The sequence below is a fragment of the Callorhinus ursinus genome, unplaced genomic scaffold, assembly GCF_003265705.2.
Source record: "Callorhinus ursinus isolate GAN/ISIS: 27379988/994484 unplaced genomic scaffold, GSC_fseal_2.0 scaffold3, whole genome shotgun sequence".
NCBI lineage: Eukaryota > Metazoa > Chordata > Mammalia > Carnivora > Otariidae > Callorhinus > Callorhinus ursinus.
The window spans coordinates 33,425,166-33,445,265 of record NW_027397065.1 but is presented as its reverse complement, the minus strand read 5'-3'; the positions used below and the strand labels follow the sequence as shown (position 1 = coordinate 33,445,265).

The 20,100-nt window shown below is 52.3% G+C and overlaps 2 long non-coding RNA genes across 2 annotated transcripts in view; both read left to right on the top strand.

Annotated features, from left to right (window-relative positions):
- Window positions 1–19,359, top strand: part of LOC141369897 (uncharacterized) — a 50,094-nt gene extending 30,735 nt beyond the window's left edge. Inside the window, exon 3 of the long non-coding RNA XR_012377265.1 lies at window positions 17,881–19,359. This is a non-coding gene — a long non-coding RNA (uncharacterized lncRNA). The remainder of the gene's footprint in view (window positions 1–17,880) is intronic.
- Window positions 6–11,222, top strand: LOC141371920 (uncharacterized). Its single transcript, XR_012377267.1, has 3 exons — window positions 6–9,305; window positions 9,566–9,752; window positions 9,847–11,222. It is a non-coding gene; the product is annotated as an uncharacterized lncRNA (long non-coding RNA).
- Window positions 19,360–20,100: the final 741 nt, after the last annotated feature.

Here is a 20,100-nt window from a genome sequence, read left to right as displayed (position 1 = left end):
TTATATCTCTTTGGCCTTCCCCTCTTTCTTGAAAAGCCAAAGCTCATCCCTTCACTCCTGAGTACGTACCCATTTCATAGATCATTTTTTTTTCTTTTCAAATTTCCAAAAGTAGAAAGAACACTTGCTCAGAAATACCCAAAGAGCTTGCCAAAGAGTCAGGCCCCAGAGTCTTAAGTACAGAATCAGCCTCTTCCAGCTGGGGGTGGGCACCGGCTTCAACACTTGACTAGCATGCCACAGTTGATCATCGCGTCCTTGGGCAACTCAATTCATCAGCTCTTGGGTTTCTAAGGTCATAAGCCTTGGAAGTGTCAGACGCAGAAAAGGATGGCTGGAGACTTGCCTTGTCCTCCACACAAAATGACCCAAAACATTGTCATTTGCAGAATCCCAGATCTGCAAGGACCCTAAGCAAGCAATTTCCAAGCATAAGAGCAAAGCTGTGGAGTCAGATTCATGGGGCTTAAAAATCTGCTTCCACCGCCACTTACCAGCAGAACAACTTTGGCCACATGCAGCACCTCTCCGTGCCTTGGTCTCCTCAACTGTAAACATAAGATAATAATAGACCCGTCCTCCTGGAGGACGGCATGAGATTGTGTGCGCACACAAGCACGTGTCCACACACAAACGCACACCGATGCATCCCCAGTACCTCTCAGAGTGCCCGGCACATAAGAACTGCTAGGAGTTGCTATTTATTGCTGGGGATTTACTACAGCCTACACACATACTCATTTAGTCCTCACCACCACCTGTCTGGCAAGTTATGTTTTGGTCCTGTTTTACAGAAGGGGAAACTGAGGCTCAAAGACAGGAGGTAACTGGCTCAAGGTTAAAGAAGCAGTAAGGTTGGAGCCACTGGTTTATTCATAAAATATTGACGGCTCTCCGTGTGCCAGATTCTATTCCAGGCATCGGGGATTTTGTGGTCCACAAGACAGACAATGCTCCTGGCTCTCGGCAATCACATCTAGGTGGAGAAAATTTGGAAACAATATCATCTGACTCCAGAGCCCACAGGTCTGACCACCGAACTGTCTCCTTGATAGGTGATGGGTCTTATCGTCATGGTCAAGCATACAGCTGAGCCTCTCCCATCTCCCGTCCTGTGTCTGGGCTCCCGGGATGCTGTACTTGGTGGCACTTGCTGAGAAGAGCCATGATCTGGGGATGGGGGAACAGGTGGTGGTTGGAAACAGACCACCAGGTTCAGGGTGGGGATTGTAAGTTCTCACAAACTGTGAGGAGAAACTGCACTCATTTTGTAGTCAAATCTAGCATTTGCCGCCTGTGATTCCTGAAAACATTTTCCAGTCTGTTGAGACCTCCCCAGTACTAGGAGGGAGGGCCGCCTCTCCCACCCCCAGGGACCCACACCCTCTCTGGTACGGTAGAAGGGCGGCCACACGGGGCCAAGTGGGCTGCAGGCAGGGAGTGAGAACTTGGGCTCCCTCTAGTGAGGCACCGAGGCAGTGCAAGAAACACCTGCATCCTGGGCACAAAACTGCCTCTGCAGGACTTCCTCCCCATCAAGAAAATAACGGGGTTGAGTGAGTCCTGGTCAAAAATGGCACCTCCTGTGGCTGTCAAGGACAGCAACAACTCCCCAGCAGAGCTGTCTGGAATGCTCACTCTTTGAAGTACTTACCTCTGAACCTGAACTTCCCCCAGCTATGTACATAGAGATCCCTGGGTCTAGCCCCAGGTAGCCCCCCACAGGCCTCCCGCTGGAGGTGGCCTCCTCACCAACCTCTTTACCACCCTGAGCACATGCTGCTTCTTCTGCTGGGCCTGTTGGGTTGGGCTTGCCCCTGACCTCAGCCTGCTTATCACCACCCCACCGGGCTAGAGATTGGTCTGAGTCCCATTTCCAGGCTCAGCTTTGCCTCATGGAAGCCACCCCACAGTATTTTTGGAACCACTTAGCATCCTAATGATTAGCAAACAATTGTAACCAGATGCCTAGGCTCTGCTGAGTCAGCAGAGGTCCCAACAGCAGTGAGGAGCAGACCCTGGCCAGTATGACTTGGAAGGAGTCACATGACCCCTCAGGGCTGCAGTCTCCTTGTCTGAAAATTAAAACAAACTACTGGGGTTAAAAGGGACAAAATATGGGAAAGCATTCTGGGAAGTATAATGCACAAGCTGTTATTAGTATTTCTATATGTTTGAAAGAGAGAAGTCAGGTGAGATGCCTTATCTTTTAAGACTCAGATGGGTTTTGTCTGAATGTCCCCCCCCCAAATAGTGGACCCCTTCCTCTCCCAATCTCTCCCCTATTATGTAGATGGGGGGTATGGGTAAGGTAGGGTTTTTTCCCCATTACCTGGACCTCTGAGCACTTGCTTCCACTGAATTAGGCTGCTTTAGGGACCTGCTTGGTTTCCGATGTGCCCTGGTCCTAGGCTACCTCAAATCTATCTAAATTTGTAATGTAGCCCTGCTCCTAATTTTCATTTTTTTAAAGATTTTATTTATTTATTTGAGAGAGAGAGAGAACGAGAGATAGAAAGCACGAGAGGGAAGAGGGTCAGAGGGAGAAGCAGACTCCCTGCTGAGCAGGAAGCCCGATGTGGGACTCGATCCCGGGACTCCAGGATCATGACCTGAGCCGAAGGCAGTCGCTTAACCAACTGAGCCACCCAGGCGCCCTCCTAATTTTCATTTTTAAAACATCTGACAAGTCCCTTGTGGGTTGCCAACTTCACAGGAGACAGCGGGAGTTTACCTCATAACCACACAGACAAACTGAAAGGTGAATGTCGGACATGCATCTTCCTAAATGTACTTTGGCTACTTCTGGCACCTTGAGGTCAGCCTCCCTCTCCTCTTTCCTAAGCTCTCATCAGCCCTCTGACCCCAATTCCTGCCGGTTCCTACAATAGAGGCGTTTAAGTATTTCTTTCTGTGTCTTCGGTCAACCGTTGTTCATCAAGGCAATATTCAGGACCCACATCCCAAGAAAGACAATTCCTTCCCTAAGAGGAATGTAGGTGCCAGCTGATGGGATAATAACTCCTCTGTCTACTGCATTTTCTTTATCTCTGGGCTCCCCATCCACGGGACAGGACCCTGCTGCTGCAGGGATGGGGATGTGGAAGCCCCCAGGGAGGGGCTCCAAGGCCTCTCCTTGTTCTGCTGCACAGTTACTTTCTCAGGGTCCTAGCTCCCCAAGTGGAAGTCAGGGATTCAAACTCAAGCATTGTTCCATCTACATGACAGGGTCGTAGTAAAGGTGTGTCCTGTGAAGGTGTGGTCCGCTGACACTTTGGGGGATGCAGGACCCATACCCTTTCCAACCTAAGCTGAAGCCACATAAAGAAGGGGGCCCAGGAAACTCACATTATGTCTAGTCCTTTGTCCTCCTGCTCTGGTACCTTTGAAGCCCAAGGATACCTCGCTCTCAGACTCCTGGCTGGAGACAGAGACAAGAGCTATGAGTGGTAAGGAGGCAAGACTTGCAGTAATTCCAGATTCCAGATAATTCCATGTGAGATCAGAACACCCTGGATGGGCCAGTGACGGATCTCAGGTTCTTCATGTGTGTAGTGGGCTCTGTGGTTATTATAACAACAACAACAATACCAACACCGACTGCAAATGATAATGGCTGCCATTTTTTGAGCATGTATTACATGCCAGATCCCACACACACATTTCACGGGCTACGATAATCATATGATGTGAGTACTGTGATTACCCTCATTTTACAGATGGGGGCGGAGGCTTCAAGGGCTTCCTTTGTCTAAAGTCACACAGGTAGGAGGTGTAGGAACCGGGCTTTTAACCACCACATGGTGCCATTTAATGCTTTGTACAGTTTGCAATTTAGAAATGAAATTCTCCTGTATTATTTCGTTTCTCCCCATCTAGGAATGCGCAACCCGGAAGCTCTTTGACAACTGTAGCACAGACAAGAAACTGAGGCTTGCACAGATACAGGGGTCTGTCCGCTTTCCCTTTGCTCGTAGGAATGTGAGGGTGATGCAGAAGGAAGGGGTATTGACTTTGCAGCAGAGAGATCACTGAGGACAGGGGTGGAGGGGGGTCTATGAAAGGAGTGACAGACACCTTCCCTGCCATGAGCAAGCCTACACGCTAGGTGGAGAAAAATGACACAAACCACCCAAAAAGCCTGAGGGTGACCTCTGGCATGCCTATTGCCTCTTGCCCTTCCCGGAACACACCAGCTTGGCGCTGGCTTGAATTCCTGTAAAGGTTGAGTTGGTTTTGCCATCTGAGGCACTGGGCACAGAGACAAGTTATCTCAGCTCCACAGTGAGCCTCACACCAGAGTATGGGAATACTCAGCACCCCACTACATGCCCTATGCAAATGCCCCACTGTCTCCTGCCTGCCCATTAGCCACCCAGGATCCTGCCAGCCCTTCTGGGCACCGATGTAATTACCAACAAGAGGATGAATATTTAAAGGGACTCTTATTTAACCGGTAAATGCTTCCTCTCCAAATTCCCTCCATCACTGTGTCTGGATGGGTTCTAGAAGGACTGTTCTGACTTAGACCCTGAGCTGCCTGAGGTTTGGTCTTGTGAAAGGTCATGTGACCGTTCTCCCCTCTTTCTTGGTATGGGGCCTTAAAGGTAGAGGGAACCAGTCATTCTGGCCTTAGCTGTGAACATTAAGGTCAGCTCCCCTATTCTGCAGGAGACCTGGCCAGACAGGACCCTGACCTGTGGGGGGAGGGAGGAAGAATCACAGAAAAAGGGACTGGGCACCCATGACAGATTGCCCCTTTACTATTACCGACCTCCCACCTCGTTGCCACAGATGGATAGTTTCTTCCCAGAGCCAACCCTACCGACCCTTGATCTCCGACTCCTGGCCTCCAGAACCGTGAGAGATGAGATCCTTGCTGCCTTAAGCCCCTCAGTACAAGGTGATTTGTTACAGCTGCCGCAGGAAACTGAAGCCAAGTGGAAGAAGACGGGGGAGAGTCCAGAACGATTCCCAGTGTTGCAGCCCAGGTGTCCTAGAGGCTGGTGATGTGGTTTGTTGAGCTACAGAATGTCAGAGATGCCATCCGGGCTATTTGCAAAGAGCAGGACCTGGGGACATAGGACAGGTGTACGGTGATGAGAAAGCAGGTGAGCAGAGGCATCTAGAACCCATTGTATCTAGGAATTGGGACCCCAGCCCTAATCTCTGCACTTTGGGAGGCTGTGTCCTGCTTTCAGTGACCCTGGGAGGCAGACGGGGAAGCAGCCCTGACACGTTAGTTGGCTTGTCTTAGAGGGCTCTCTGGTGGTCAGCCGGGAGCAAACAGAGCCCACACCTGTGGCCTTTGGTGTCCAGCTTCAACTGGTTCTGCTCTTTCCACAATCACAAAATAAAGGGGTCCCCGTGGTGGTCCAGGACTGAGTCCAGTTGTAAGCGTGGCGTGCTGTTGGGGCAAGAGAAGACAGCAATGGGCAGGACGTGTCGACGGGCAGCAGTGGGGTAGCAGTTGGGGACACAGAGGGAGAAGGGGCGGTTTCAAGGACCAACGTGGTCTCTTCCCATCTTTGCCTGGAAGCAGCTGCAGCTGCTCACTCCCCCTTCCCGCCAGTTCTGCAGCAAACTGTGGTTCCTCCAGCCCGCAGCTGGGCCCTGCAGACCCGCTAACACGGTTGAGTGCAGAGGCCATTGGACCCAAACATGAGCTGCCCTACCCTCCACACAAATGATCCTGAGGACCTCCAGCCAACAGTGCTGATGAATTTCCATCAGCTCTTAGGCCTCATTTTCCCATAGTTAGAGCAGGGAGAAGACACCAGGTCCAACTGAGGACATGGAGCTGCCATGCCCCTAGAGCAAGGCAAATCCCTCTCCAAGGACCCACTTCTGCAGAAGGGAATTTTTTTCCTGAGACTTAGAGGAAAAATAAAATCTGACTTAATTCTTAGGAAATTGCCTTTCTACCCACCTGTGTAAGCCTGTATTTAAATGCTAATGTGTTTGGGCTGTTGGGAGGCAACATTTAATATATTTTCCTGAGCAGCAACAAAAAATCATTTATTTGTGAGAATTCTAGACTCCCCACCCTCTCTCCTGAGTTCCTCATCTTCTTTTGCACCTACCAGCTGGATGCAGCTCCCCGCAAGACACATGAAATCTGTAACCATCTCCCTCCCCAGACCAGATCCTCTTTATACCTGTCCTGGTTTTGTTTCTAGAACGGCTGGTGGCTTTTGACCCCCTCCTGTTCCCCAGACTTCCTCCAATCAGTCACCAGTCCCATTGACTCAACCCTCTCCCTTGGGGCAAATCATCAAATCTGACAGAGTCTCCACTTTCTCATCTGTAAAATGGGTATAATAGTAATACTGACTTCAGGTGTTTGTTATAAGACCCAGATAATCCAAACACAACACCAAGCACAGTGTCTGGTAACAGACCTACAAATCATGATGATTATTTTTATAATGACCATGACCCTCATGGAATCTGCCCTCCTCATCTTCATGGTTATTCTATCATGAACTGTTTAGTGAGCTCTGCGGATTAGAAAACACTGACTGGTCACAGTTTGCTTCAAGTATTTGCATGCTTTTAAGTTCTTAACTTTATACATTTGTCTGCTTGTTTATAGTCTGAGCACACCTACCTCACTCCACCTCTAAAATGCAATTTCCGCAAGGGAAGGTACGCTATCTTATTTACTGGTGTATCCTCAATACCTGGCACAAGGTGGGATTCTACGGTTTTGGAAGGAAAGACCTGGCCTGGCTGGTTATTAAACTACCGACCCCCAGCTTCCAGGGCTCTCTTCTCTGTCCTGCTTGGTGCTGCTGGGCTGGGACTGTGCAAGCCACATTTCTGCTTTGCCAGCAGCCCCAAGATGGGCTCTGCCAGTAGGGGGACAGGGAGGAGGGGGCCATGGTCCTTCCAGGCAGCTTCCTGCTCCCACCTGTGTCCCCAGTACAACTAGCAATGGCATCAGGTTCCAGTGGCAGCAATTGGTTAGTTTCTGATACATAGGTTTTGAACTCACAGAGTCAACCTCGTAACTCTCCTTCAGAGATACCAGCATCAGCCAGCCAGCACCCCATCCTCAGAGGACCGGGTCTCAGCCTCAGGGAACCCCTCCTCCAGGCTCCTAGGTTCTGAGAATCCCAGTCCTTTCCTTGTCTGCCTCCCGCCCAGTGCTAGGGCTGGTCCCTGCTTCCTACAGTTACCACCTCTGTGATTCCTCAGTGTCCCCTTCTGCCCTTGTTGGTCCTCCAGTACGCATGTAACAAGTCTTTATATGAAATTCTTGCTGTCAACATTGTGGCTGGAGTGGCTGTGTCCCTGGCTGCATGAGGCTGCCCCTGCGCCTAGCAGAGCCTGTCTCCATCTCCTCTCCCACCCCCACGGCCATGGTCATGGAAGGAACTCCTTCTGAGGACGTTGGTCTCAACTCACTCCATGATGCGTCCAAGAACGAGGGTTTATGATTATAATAGACAGCTGCTTGTCTCTTTCAAGTCAAGGCAAAATATGTCTCACTCAAACTCCCAGTTGCTTTAATCTTGAGCCCTGGTGAGATACGAAATAAATTTCCATGAATTTTTGAGTCAAATGTCAAATGGCCTTAGGCTCAAATTCTGCCTCAGCTGTGTGGCCTTCAACAAGTTACTTTCCCTCTCTGGGCCTGTTTCCTCCTCTATAGAATGGGGAGCATAATAATACTTGCCTCATAGGGTTGTAAGGAGTACGTATGTGAAGGGAGCTACTTGGAGTAGTCGCCTGCGTGTAGAAGGCTCTCAGCGAATGTTGCCGTCAATGTCATCATTGTGTGGACAGCCTTTCAACCTTCTAAAGGATAGCATGTCTGCCCTCTCTTCGCCTTGCTCTCAGAGAAGTCAGCATACTCTCATGGGCCTAGACGACTTCAGGAGCCCCCATCTGCTTCTCCTCCTGCCTCCTGGAAATGCCATGTGAAGATTCTTGTGAACGGTATCAGGAGTAAGAACTCTGCCTTCCCAAGTTCCTTTGGCTAATGGCGCATCTGTGACAGGGAGGCTGACTAATTATAAACCTGCCGATGATCTAATTTCCCAGGTGCCACCTGAATGCTCCATTACTGTGTGTCCCTTTCTATGCCTTATTTGCAGAATAGTGTGTTCCTTGAGCAGAGAACGATTTTTTCCTGTACTCTTCTATTATGAATTCAGTACTGACACAACCGGCCTTCCTTTGCTGGGAATGTTCTTGGCACACTAAACACCTTGCCCACGTTTCTGGAGGTTCTGCTGTGTGATATTTTGGGTGCCGCTGACCCTCTCTGGGCCTGAGTCGTTTCTCTAACATGGAGAGTTCAAATATTGGATCCTTGCTGAGATCGGAGGAGAATCTGAAAAAGCTTCGTGTTTGAGTTACTACAAGGGGAGATTAAAAATTGGAGCCTGGCCCCAGGATTTCGCATAATCACAAAGGTTTACCTATACTGCCTCTACTTTTATGGAGTGGCTTTAGGGGCCAGGGGCAGGAGTGGTGGCACCCAACAGTGGCAGCAAGTGGACAGTGATAATGACCTTTGCACAGACAGAGTGGCTTACTATGCCAGGCACTATATTAAGCACATTGATTTCATCGAAGCCTCCCCAGATGAGGTAAAGATTATAATTCCCATTTTCCAGAAGGAAAAGCTGAGGCTCTTCTGCTTGCACAGCAGTGGCTAGACTGCAGACCTTAGCATCTCAGGCCTGTCTTTGGCCTTTGCACTTGCTGTTCTCTCAGTTGGAACAGTTATTACCCCCACAGAGCTGTGTGGCTGGTTCGGGTCTCCCTTAAATGTCATTTAATGGAGACAAGCTTTTCTCAGTGACTCTGTAACCTTAGGAGCTCCTGTCCCTATCCACCCACTTAGTGCTCTTTTCCTTCAAAGCACAGTCCTGTATGTAGACACACTGTCTATCCGTCCTTGCACCACAGGAATGTGACCCCAGTAAGCCCAGGGACTCTGTTTTGTTCCCCATTGTCTGTTCAGCGCCTGGAGCCAAGGCCCAGCTAGTCGGTCTTCAACATTCATATGCACGGAGTAAACAGGCCGGCGGTTAAACGCCTGGGGCAAAGGGCCATGCTCTTAACCATCACCTATCTTGCCTGGAGCGGGGAGGGGAGACTCATTCTTGGGATTTGCCAGCTCCCTCAGACCACAGTGCTGTGTCTCTTTCCCCCTATGTTTCCAATGACAAGACTCCAGATTCCGGAGCTGGAGCCCAAACACAAGTCCCCCCTGGACCTCTCCTGTCATCCTGAAACAGATGCTGCCCGCAGCCTCCTGGGAGCCCCTCCTCCTGCAGATCCCTGGCCAGGTTTGAGTTCGGCTAATGTCCCTGAAGTCACAGCCATTGTTCCTTCTGGCTTCGCGATCTTCCGTGTCCCTGCCTCGTGTGGGAGGGAAGAGAGAGGCAGCAGGGTCTAGCTGAGAGTCCGTCCTGCGGCGTTCAGGGGGTGGTACTCTCTGTGGCAAGTGGCCAGGTGGCCAGCATCGCCCCCCTCAGTCTTTCTCTCAGCTCTCTCCTGCTCCCTGGAGCCAGGTGGTGATGCTCTTTGTCTGCTCCTTGCCCACCAGGTGTGTTGCACGGTCAAGTTCTTTCCTTCCCCTTCTTCACATCTACCTGCCCTGTGTCTCCATCCCACTAAGATGGCGAAAGGTTAACAAGGTTCATGATGCATCCACTCCGCCGTCAGGTCAGGAAGGCACTGAACCTGTGTGTCTAGGTTGCCTGGCCCAGTGTTTTCTACATCCTGGGACCTCGGTAAATATTCACGCAAATAAGTGAACCAAAGACCAAGTGCCATTAACATTCCCAGATACCATGTGAGTTTTAACTGGAACCTTCTATCCTTTAGGGAAAAAAGAGTGAATAAAGCGGCAATTTAAGCCCTAAGACATCAAGCACAATGGGGTATTTTCCATCAGGACTCCTCTCTCTGTATATGTTGTGACTCATACCATGCCGGTGAGTCAAGGAGCTCTGTGTTTGTGGGCTGTCTTCGGAGTCTGGTCTTAGAGCTGAAATTTGATGGTGACCCCCCAGAAGGGCTGAGATTTGTTTCAAGATTCACTTCCACGTGACTCATGTAAGATGGGGAAGAAACCAGACGTGGAGCATGAATTCCACTTGTCTGGCACTTTATCAACTGGTAGCCCGTTCTCTGGCTCTCAAGCAATCTATTCTTCTCAAACATCTCAGAGAAGCAGATGACAGGGAGACAAGAGAGGAAGAGAAAGACTGATGGAGAGGAAGAGAAAAACTTTCCCAGGGTTTGGCTTATTTCAGCTGATGGGGGATTTCACTTCTGCTGTTCGTGTGGCCACAGGGCCTCACTGTGATGCTGATGGCCCCAGGAGGACCTTTTGAATCACCAAGGAAAGTAAAGAGCGGACGTCATGGGAGAGGTTCATGCTCTGTGTTTGGGGGGGGGGGATGAGATGTCCGCCGAGGTCCCTTCCGACCTGCACAGTCTGTGGTACTGAACAACAACCAGATTTTTTATTAAGCCTATCTGCATACTGGGTTTCATATTTGCATACTGCCTTGCAGGTTTACTTCTGAGTATTATACTGTAATCAAATTGACTTCTCTTCTGGCATTTCTGAGGACTACTTTCTTCATCGAGGAAAGCGCGAATCGCACTCCTACCCGGATGAGAGCGCAGACTTTTGGCCGACTCTGAGTCGGGGCGCTTAGAGCTGGAGGCGGTCAGAGGCATTGGTCTTCCCAGTCCCAGTGGCAGCGAGCCCCTGCTGCTGGTGCGGGGGAGGCGGGAGCCGCACAGCCCTGCTCCCCCGGGGGTCCCACCCAGCCTGACTTCATGATGCAAACCAGGCCGCTCAGCTGCTGCCTGCAAACTTTCCTCCGAGTGCCAAGCGGCAGCTTTCGGCTCTGTGGGGACTTCTCCCACATCCTGATCAGGGCAGGGAGAATTGATCTGTTAGATTCACCAGGAAGGAAAGAGCGGGAGAGCGAGCAGGAGGCTGCTGAGTGGAGTGTTTTTGCGTAGCAGTCCCTCCCTTCTGACTCGAGTATTAATTGCTACATTACCACTGCCATGTAAGAAAGACAGTCGGCAAAGCCTGGGAAAAACCAGCTCCTCCCTCTCTGCTCCGCTCAGCCTCACTCCTCCTTGGTTCCCTCGGAGTGCCCTGTGCCCTGGCAGGACATCCCCAGGCCGGCCCCCCACATCCTGAGGGCCTCCCATGGTGAGGACTTGAGTGGACAGCAGGAGGGGGTGGAGGGAGGGAGGGAGGAAGGGAGCAAGCCTCCTGCCCTGCAGGCTTTCTGGATGCAGAAGCCGGACTCACTGCAGAGGCAGCTGTGCTGTTCCCGGAGCTTCTGGGGTACCTCCGCCTCTCAGGGTTTGCCCAGGCGGGCTCCAAGTTCCAGGGCCACACGAGGTGGCTGCTTTCCCTTTCGGGCACCGACAGCAGAGCCTAGCTTCCCTCTATCACCATGAGCGGCTGTTCCAAAACCTGCAAGCTGGGGTTCGTGAAATGTGCCCAGACCATCTTTAAGCTCATCACTGGGACCCTCACCAAAGGTAGGGAGCCTGGCCTTGACCCTCGTTTTCTGTCTTAATGTGGTCTGGCTGGCCAAGGTGGCAAGTGCCTTGGCATGGCATCTGCGACTGCTCTGGTGTGCCGGGGTCTCAGAGGAGGGCGGGGGCGAATGGGTGGCTGGGCGTCGGGGTTGCTGACAACCTGGGTCCTGGGTCTGAGCGGGCAGGCACCCCGCCAGGGAGCTCAGCCGGTCATAATTGCCTGGAACTTTGGAAATGGATTTGGTGGTGTGTGGCTGATTGGTTACAGGCAGGCAGAGGGACACAAGCCTTTCCAGAGCACTGGAAGCTGCTTAGCGTGACTGGAGTTTCAAGAAGTTATCCAGGGAGTGTTGTGTCTTGTTGATAAAAGAGAGATTTGATGCGGTGGGCTGTGAGTAATTACGCAGAACGGAGCCGCTTGAGGAGGCCAGCTGGAGGTGGCGGCCGGGCGGCAGTCCACCACGCACGCGTGAACGCAGGATTCGTATCCACTCGGGGGGCTGATGCGTCAAGGACTTTCTCTCGCCGGGTCCTGCATTTCTGGGGCTTTGTTCATCGCTCTGCTCTCTTGGACCCCTGTCCCTCTGCGGATGATGTCTGTGTCAACGTCTGTCTTCTCTACTCCTCCAAGAACTGGGGTGGCAGGGGATTGGTAGGTGCAGCTCCCCAGGCGGCAGAAAGGGTGGTTAGGAACCAGACTTGGGACTGTGTACACGCAAGTCAGCCCCAGGATGCGGAAGGGAGGCTGACTTCTCCTCGGGGTGGCTCCTATCTCTGGAACCCCCCATGACACTGTGCCACGGAGGGTTAGGCATTCCGAGAGACTCTGGCAAACTTTTTGGAGATCAAATTTGGAGAGAGAGCAGCAGCATGGTGTGGTTTCACTGGCTGAAAAAAAGCCTTTAAATATTCATGCCCTCTTTCAGGAGCAAAGAGTGTTTGGAGGAGATGCACTGGAAGCAGCAGGGCTGGGTATTCATTCAGGGAAGGAGGGAGGGCCACAAAACCTTGGCCAGGATTTTTTTAAATGACAAGGAGGGAAGATAAAGGCTGAGTGTGGCCGGCTGTGATGACTGGGGCACAGGTGTTCCGGGCCCAGGAGGTCTGGCCTGGGGCAAACTGAAAGGCCACTGTGGGGCGGGGGGAGGGCTGCTGAGGTCTGCCAGCTCCTTTCTCAGCCCTGTCATCACCCCTGTTCTGCCTGCACAACACTTCTCAAATGGGGCGCTGCGCCTCCAGGATGCCCGGGGAGAACAACAGCCCAATGCTGAGGGTCAGGCTGTGGGCAGATTTCCTGGGGCCCATGTGGGATGGACAGAGGTGAGGAGCTGAGAGCCAGGATTAGAGGATGCCGCAGAGTCCTCCCCACAATTCAGTCCTTCCAAACAGGATTTTCTTCCCATGTCATGGGCTCCAGGATCTCAGGGAACGTGGGGTGAGGTTCAGCCTTTGCTTCCCAGAGGTTTAGCAGAAAGAGCTTTGGCCCACACTCGGGAAACTGAGGTCTCAACTCTGGCTTTGCTCCCTGTGCTGGCCTCAGCCTCTCTGAGCCTTAGTTTCTTCATCTGTAAAATGAGTCCATTACCTGCAACCTGTTTACCTTCCAGCATTGTTGAAAGGCTCCAGGGAGGCTGAGACACGGGATCCCTCTACGGACTGTGTTGCAGTGACCAGATGGGAGGGACCTGACAGCTCAGGGACTGAGGTGGGCATGGGTCTGGAGAGGGTGACCTAGGCCATGCCATCTGCAGGAACAGGGTCAAAGGCCTTCAATGTAGCTGGATGCAGGTGGGTCTGTGCACTCCAGGCAGCTCCAGAGGGGGAGAGACCACAGCAATAGAGTTAAGTGTGAGAAAATGAGTCAGTCAGGGAGAGCGGGAACGTGCAGAGGTGTGTGTGTGTGTGTGTGTGTGTGTGAGAGAGAGAGAGAGAGAGAGAGAGAGGATAGATGGCTATTTGAATAAGTGAGCAGGAAGATATTGTCTTTTGCATATTTGCCTACAATCATTTGCTTAAGATTTTATTACTGAGCACCTACCCTGTGCCACGCTAACTGCTGGACACTAGACACGTGGAGAATATGACACAAGTCCTCCATCAAGACATGTGCACTCTGGTGGGGCACAGGCTGAACACCAGACACGCTGAGTGCAGAGATGGAAGAAGGCTTGGGGGCCAAAGAGAACCCTGAGGCAGATCCAGAGGCTCCTCCAAAAGTGGCATCAGCTGAGATGAGAAGGGGGGCAGACTGGGCAGGAGGGGGCAGGTTGGCACTAGCAGAGGGAGCAGCCCTGGAGTCATAACCTCTGCAGAGAAACCAGACCGCAGGTCAGGATGGCACCTCTCTCCCCTCAGAATTCCAGAGACTAGGATCCATGGGACACAGAAAGGGACCAGCACGGGGGACCTAGTGGCCACCTGGACTTCCTCCGACCTGCATCCGTACTCGGTTTCCTATAGCCAGGGCTCAGGGAGGCGGACCGCGGTGGGCACCGGGGCAGGATCGTGTCTCTCCACTCTGCAGAGAGCACCAAGTGTTTACATGGCCCTGGCTCTGTGCCAGGCACGTGCTGGGAAACCAGTGTTCTGCCCAACCCAGGTGTTTGCTAAATATTTGTTAAATAAATGACCATGGGAGCAGGGCCAGGACCGGAGCAGCGGAGCAAAAAAGGTCTTTCTTATGCATAGGCCAGCCCTAGGTGACTATAGATTAGATCCTACATGGACACATTACAGTAGTTTAATGATATCTGGGTTTAATTGTGATCTCACTTACTCATTACTCATTGCACAGGGTCCTCGAATTGCAATAATCCAACCCTTAGACGGATTTTTCTTTGTCCCTTTCAGAATTGAGGAATGTAAAGATTCTACAGGACCAGGCATCTCCTGCTGGTTATGGGGGCAACTCGTTATTTCCTACCTGCCCGGGGAATACCCAGAGAATGGGGAGAGCCCAAGACCACCCTTCCCTGTCCTTCCATTCCGGGACCACAGCCACCTCCCCCTTATTTTAGCAATCCCCTCTCCCACTGCTCTAAGCTGCAGGTGGCCCAGACTTTTCTCACCAATGCCCTTTGCAGAGATGAACTGATCAGGTCCTCCTGCTCACACATCTCCTTGACCTTGAGCTTTTCCTCCATAGTTCTGATCACAATCTGTGATCCATGTTCCTTTTAAAAACATGTTTGCTAAAGGCTGTCTTCCCCACCGGACTTGAGCTCTGTGAGGGCAGAGATCACATGGGCTTTTCCTCATCACTGCGCCCAGAGCAGCTTGGCCAGTGCTGGGCCCGGAGTGGCTTGCTTTGCCGACAGCATGAAATGATCGAAGCAGCACCTCAGGGCGCAGACGTCCGCCAGGGGTCCTGAGAGGAAGTGTAGAGTGGGAGCTTTCCAGGACGCACCATGCAGGCCCGTCCCGGAGGTGCTCAGTAAACACTCTCTGAACTCTGTCCAGCTGCAAGACCCAAGTCTGTGGCCAGAGGGTGAGCCTCCAGCCAGCCAAATGGTTCAGAACTGTGCCTGAGCTTTCTCGGTGTCTCAGAAAGGGCATTTACTTGTCCCCCAAGAAGGGAGGCTGGGTGGGGGGAGATCCAGCACACCATTCCAGCTCCTTCAGCTTGACCCTGATTTGTTCTACGTACTGAATTTCTCCAAAATTTAAAGAACGAGTTTCTCTTGCTTTAAAAAACAAAACAGAAAAGTTCGTAAACCACTTATGCAGTGGAAAGGACAGTGGGTTGCCAGCCTGGGACATTCTCAGGTCCACTGCACAATGTCCAGGAAGTCTTCTGCAGGGTCCCTCACCTCTCCGGCCTCAGTTACCTAATCTAGAAAATGGAATCACAATGCCCTCCTTATAGGATTAAACAAGAGAGCTCCCTGCATATTAAGTACTCGGGAAATGTTTGTTGATAGGACTGCAGTTCCCCAGGACCATGAGTCCTCAGGGCAGGCACTCCATCTCACTAACTGCTGGTTTCTTCAGAGCTGGCCCAGACGCTGAGGTGGCCTCTCTAGAATATTCTATTCCCCTCTCCAGAACTTGCTTTCCTAAGGTCCCACCTAGTGCTAAGATTGACCTTTGAGTCCTTTCCCACACCTGATTCTCTTATTAGGAGTTAAAAGCGTGACTCCCAGAGCCAGGTCCTCCCGGCTCTTTAACTTAGCAGCAGCCCAGCTCCTGGCTGAGACCCCCAGTTAACCCCAGGGCCTGGGGAACCTGCCTGGTTCTCTTCCTACACAGCCAGCTCCCTAGCCACTCCCCAGAGACCCTGGGGCCGCGGGTGGGAACCCAAGTCGTGCAGGCTCCACTGTGGTTGCAGAGATTTAAACCCATCTCCTTCTGCACTTTGGGAACCCATCTATCACCCCAGACACAGATGGCGAAGCCAAAGCCAGCAGGAGGGAAGAATTCAATCCGGGAGAGCTTCTAGCTGTCCAGGCCACCCGCACGGCAGCAAGGTGGGGAGGGGGTAGAAGGGCTGACCTTGTGAGATTTATCACAAGGACAATGCCCTGGAGCCCCGACTCCCCTCCCCCACCCGGGCTTTCTCTCTGTGCTTCGGAGCCATCACACACACACACACACACACACACACGCACACACACACGCACACACGCACGCTGTTCCTCTTGCCTCCTCTTCTGGGGGAACTGACCTTGAACTTGGCTCTGCCTTCAGGCAGGCCCAGCTTGAGGCTCAGCTCCGTTATCTAACAGCTGTGTGAGCTTGGGGGAGGTATACAACTTCCCTAAGCCAAGGCTCATCCCTTTTAACTGGAGGTAATAACAACACGTAGTGCGAAGGTTGTTTTGTAACTCAGTGAGGATGACGCGAGTGGCAGGCTGCGGCTAGTCGGGCTAGTGGTGGGTCCCTCCTTGCGCTGTGCCCTAGGCACCTCTCCTGTCTTGTCCCAGTCCTGACCTTGGGAGTAGGGGTGGCAATCACCATTTTACCAGATAAGGAAACTGACCAGGTGGCTCAACTGGCAGTGAGTGGCAGAGCGGGGATTAGGACCCAAGTCCTATGGGGGCCAGGACTAAGCACTTGCCCCTCTACTCCATGGGGCTAGAGAAGACACCCCTGAGGGGATTGCTCCCCACTTTGTCGATGGCAAAGAGTGCCTCAGCTTCCCACTAATTGTGTACGTGGATTTGTCAAGAACTGTTATACCAGCTGGGGCTCTTTCTGTCTTCCAATGGGTTGTGACAAATTCCTTAATGTGGCATGGCCTGGGTTAAGGAATAAGGTTTATGGGGAATAGAACGCTCTGCAGGCCAAGGTCAGAAAGACAGCCACATACATGCTCTTCCAAAATCACTGTCACCTCCCAGATAGGTACACTGGGGCCAGGGCACCTGCCAGACATTAAATGGGCTCCAAGTCCATGAGGGACCCTCCCAACCACTCTCCCTTCTTATAGGGCAAGTGTGAGGAAGGTTCATGTCAGTGGGGAAATACACGAGGTTTTAGGCACCAGGCACTTTAGAATTGAGAGACTGACTGTTCACTAGCATTCTCTGGGAAAACAACAGCCTTGACCCTTGGAACCTCGGGGCCTATGAGATGTGACAGAGCCCTCTGCCAAAAGGAGGAGCCACCTATCCCATGAGCATCTCAGCTTATGTGCACTTGCCCCCCACCCCGGGTCCCAGCTACCTCACTGTCCTGGCACCTCAGGCCAGCACTGGGTCATGTTAGGACAGCCCTACTCCCTGGTTGCATCCAGGAACCTCTGAGGGCTTGTGCCTTGTCACAGGCAGAAAGTTCAGTCCCTGGGGGTTCTGGTCCACTCCTGCCTCTCCAGTCACAGCCAGCACTGGCCAGTGTGGGGACCAAGCTCACCTGGGCTCTCCCCATGCCCACTGGCTCTCATTCCAGCCTACCTGTCTCTCATCCTTGCCTCCCTATACCATGCACATCACTCCCTCACCCACTTCACTGGCCAGGTGCTATCTGGGGTCCCCATAGTCCCATAGCAGCCTCCTGCCACCTACCAAGGCTGTCCTTCTTTGGGGGCCACTTGGCCACTCTTCCATTCCAGTTTTCCCATGCTCTGTGAGATTGGCCCCTCAGTGGCAGGCCTGCATGGCCTGTCTGCCATGGCTGATCAGTGTCCCCTCAGTGTCCATCTTGTCCAGGAAGGTAGGAGGGAGGACCCGTGCTCTGAGGACCCTACGGAAGGGCAGAGGGTTGGGGAGAGGAGAGGAAGCAGGAGATGAGATAGCACAGGCTCCCCGGGGCCAACAGGAAGGAAAGGAGGCCAGGACCCCAGGAAAAGATGTGAGGGAAGGTGTTTACCCCTACCACTGACCACCCTCCCTATATTCCTCACAGATCCCCAGTCTGGAGGCAGAAGAAAGCCTTCCTCCTGTTGGGATGAGGTAAGGAAGGCCATGAACACAAAGCCAGCCCTGGTCCGCTCTGGTTGAAGCCATCACATGTCCAGTCCGTGTTCTTAGACCTACAGCAAGTAACAGCTTTGAAGCCAAACCTGAGTTCAAATCCAAATCTTCACATTTGCGCACTGAGGGGGTGGCTTTCTTCTCTGGACCTCAGTTTCTTCATGTCTAAAATGAGGGAGTTGCTGATTTTGAAGGTCCCGTCCAGTTTTAGAGTTTTAAGACTCAATACCCATAATTACAGCACTCCTCACGGACCTGCTCTGGGCCCGGCCCCGCTCTAAGCTCGGCGCATGCGCAAAAGCACAAGAAGGTGGCGCACTCTAGTCAGCCCCACTTACAGATGAGAAATTCCGGGCTTCAGAGAGGGAAGGGCCTGGCTCTGAGTCACACAGCCAGCATGGGACAGAGCCGGACGTGGAAGTCAGGCTGTTGGTCTCCGTGTTCCGGCTTTGGCTCCCTCATTTCACACCCTCCATTTCTAAAACTCAGATCCGAGTTGGGAAAGCAATGAGGACAAAGCTGATGCCTCCCCGGTTTGGCCAAGAGGCGAAGTGTGCTCTTTCAGAAATCAGGGTGTCAAGGCCACTGTTCTGACTCAACCAGCACAATTCCGGAGAATCCCCCTGAGACCCAAGTCCCCCGTCCACACTGCAAACCACCACCACACGCTATCTTTTCCAGCCGAACAACAGAAAATAGGGGAGAACTGGCTGGACGGGCCCGGCCTGCAAGGACAGGAAAGAAAGAGCACCGTGCAAGCCTTCCCTCTATAATGTCAGCCTGACCAGTTTCCACCTCTTGCTGGAAGGAGGTGGGTTAGGAGCAGAGGCAGAGAACTGGGCAGGTGTCAGGGAGGGAGATGTGATTTTGATGCTTGTGTCTGGGAGGCCGCGGGTAGCCTGCCCTAATTTTCTTTCTGTCATCTTTTGATTAACCCTGGGCCAGTTTGGGTGGCATTTTTCAAACCATCTACGCTTGGCAGGCAGAGTCAAGCCCAGGCTTGCCGCTCACTCTCTGTGAGCATCAGCTGGGAACTGGCTGTCATTCAGAGCCTGGGACAACAGGAGGCACACTGGCCGCAGAAGGCTCTGGCAGCCTTGTGCCGGTTAATCACGCCCGTGCCTCCCAAGCCCAGAAACAGCAGCCTGTCATGCCAAGCTCAACAGGCACCGTGCAAGGAAGAATAATTGCCACAGTCCCTTGAGTGCTCTTTATTGGCTGGGGCTTTCTGGGGATCCCTACATTCAGTCCAGCCTTAGCCCTGTGTGTGTTCCGGACTCTCACTGTTCCCACCTGAGGATGGGAGACGTTGAATAACTTCCCAAGGTCACAGAGCCAAACGGGGACCCAAGGTTCCACGCAGTACGAAGGGAAGACTCTCTTGGTCGAATCCCTCAGCGCTGTCACCTCCCCCCCCGGCATGGAATGAACTGTGCCACCACCCCAGTGCATTTGTTGGAGCCCTCACTCCCAGTGTGACTGTATTTGGAGATAGCACCTTAAAAGAGGTAATTAAGGTTAAATGAGCTCACGGGGGTGGGGCCTTGATCAGATAGGACTGGTGTCCTTGTAAGAAGAAAGGCACACACAGAGAAAAGGCCACATGAGGTCACAGGGGTCATCTGCCTGCAGAGGAGTGAGGTCTCACCAGAGAGGTCTTAACCTTGCCAAACACTTTGATCTTGGACTTGCAGCCTCCAGAACCACAAAAAAATAAATTTCTGTGAAGTCACCCAGTCTGTGGCATCGTGTTATTGGCAGCCCTTGAAAAGTAACATCCCCTCTACGTAGCATCCTTTCCCATATTTTTTATTGTAGTAAATGTACATAACATGACATTTACCATTTTTACCATTTTGAGGTGTACAGTTCAGCATCGGGAAGCACATTCGCACTCCTGCGCAACCATCCGCTCTGTCCATCTCCAGAACTTCTCAGCATCGCAAACTGAAACCGTGTCCTCAGTAAACACCAACTCCCCGTTCTCGTCTCCCCCGGCCCCTGGCAACCACCACTCTCCTTTCTATCTGTACAAATCGACCTGTTCTAGGTGCTGCGTGTCATGGAATCATACAGTAGTTGCCCTTTTGTGTCTGGCTTATTTCACTTAGCAATGTTCTCCAGGCTTACCCATGGATGTGTCAGAATTTCC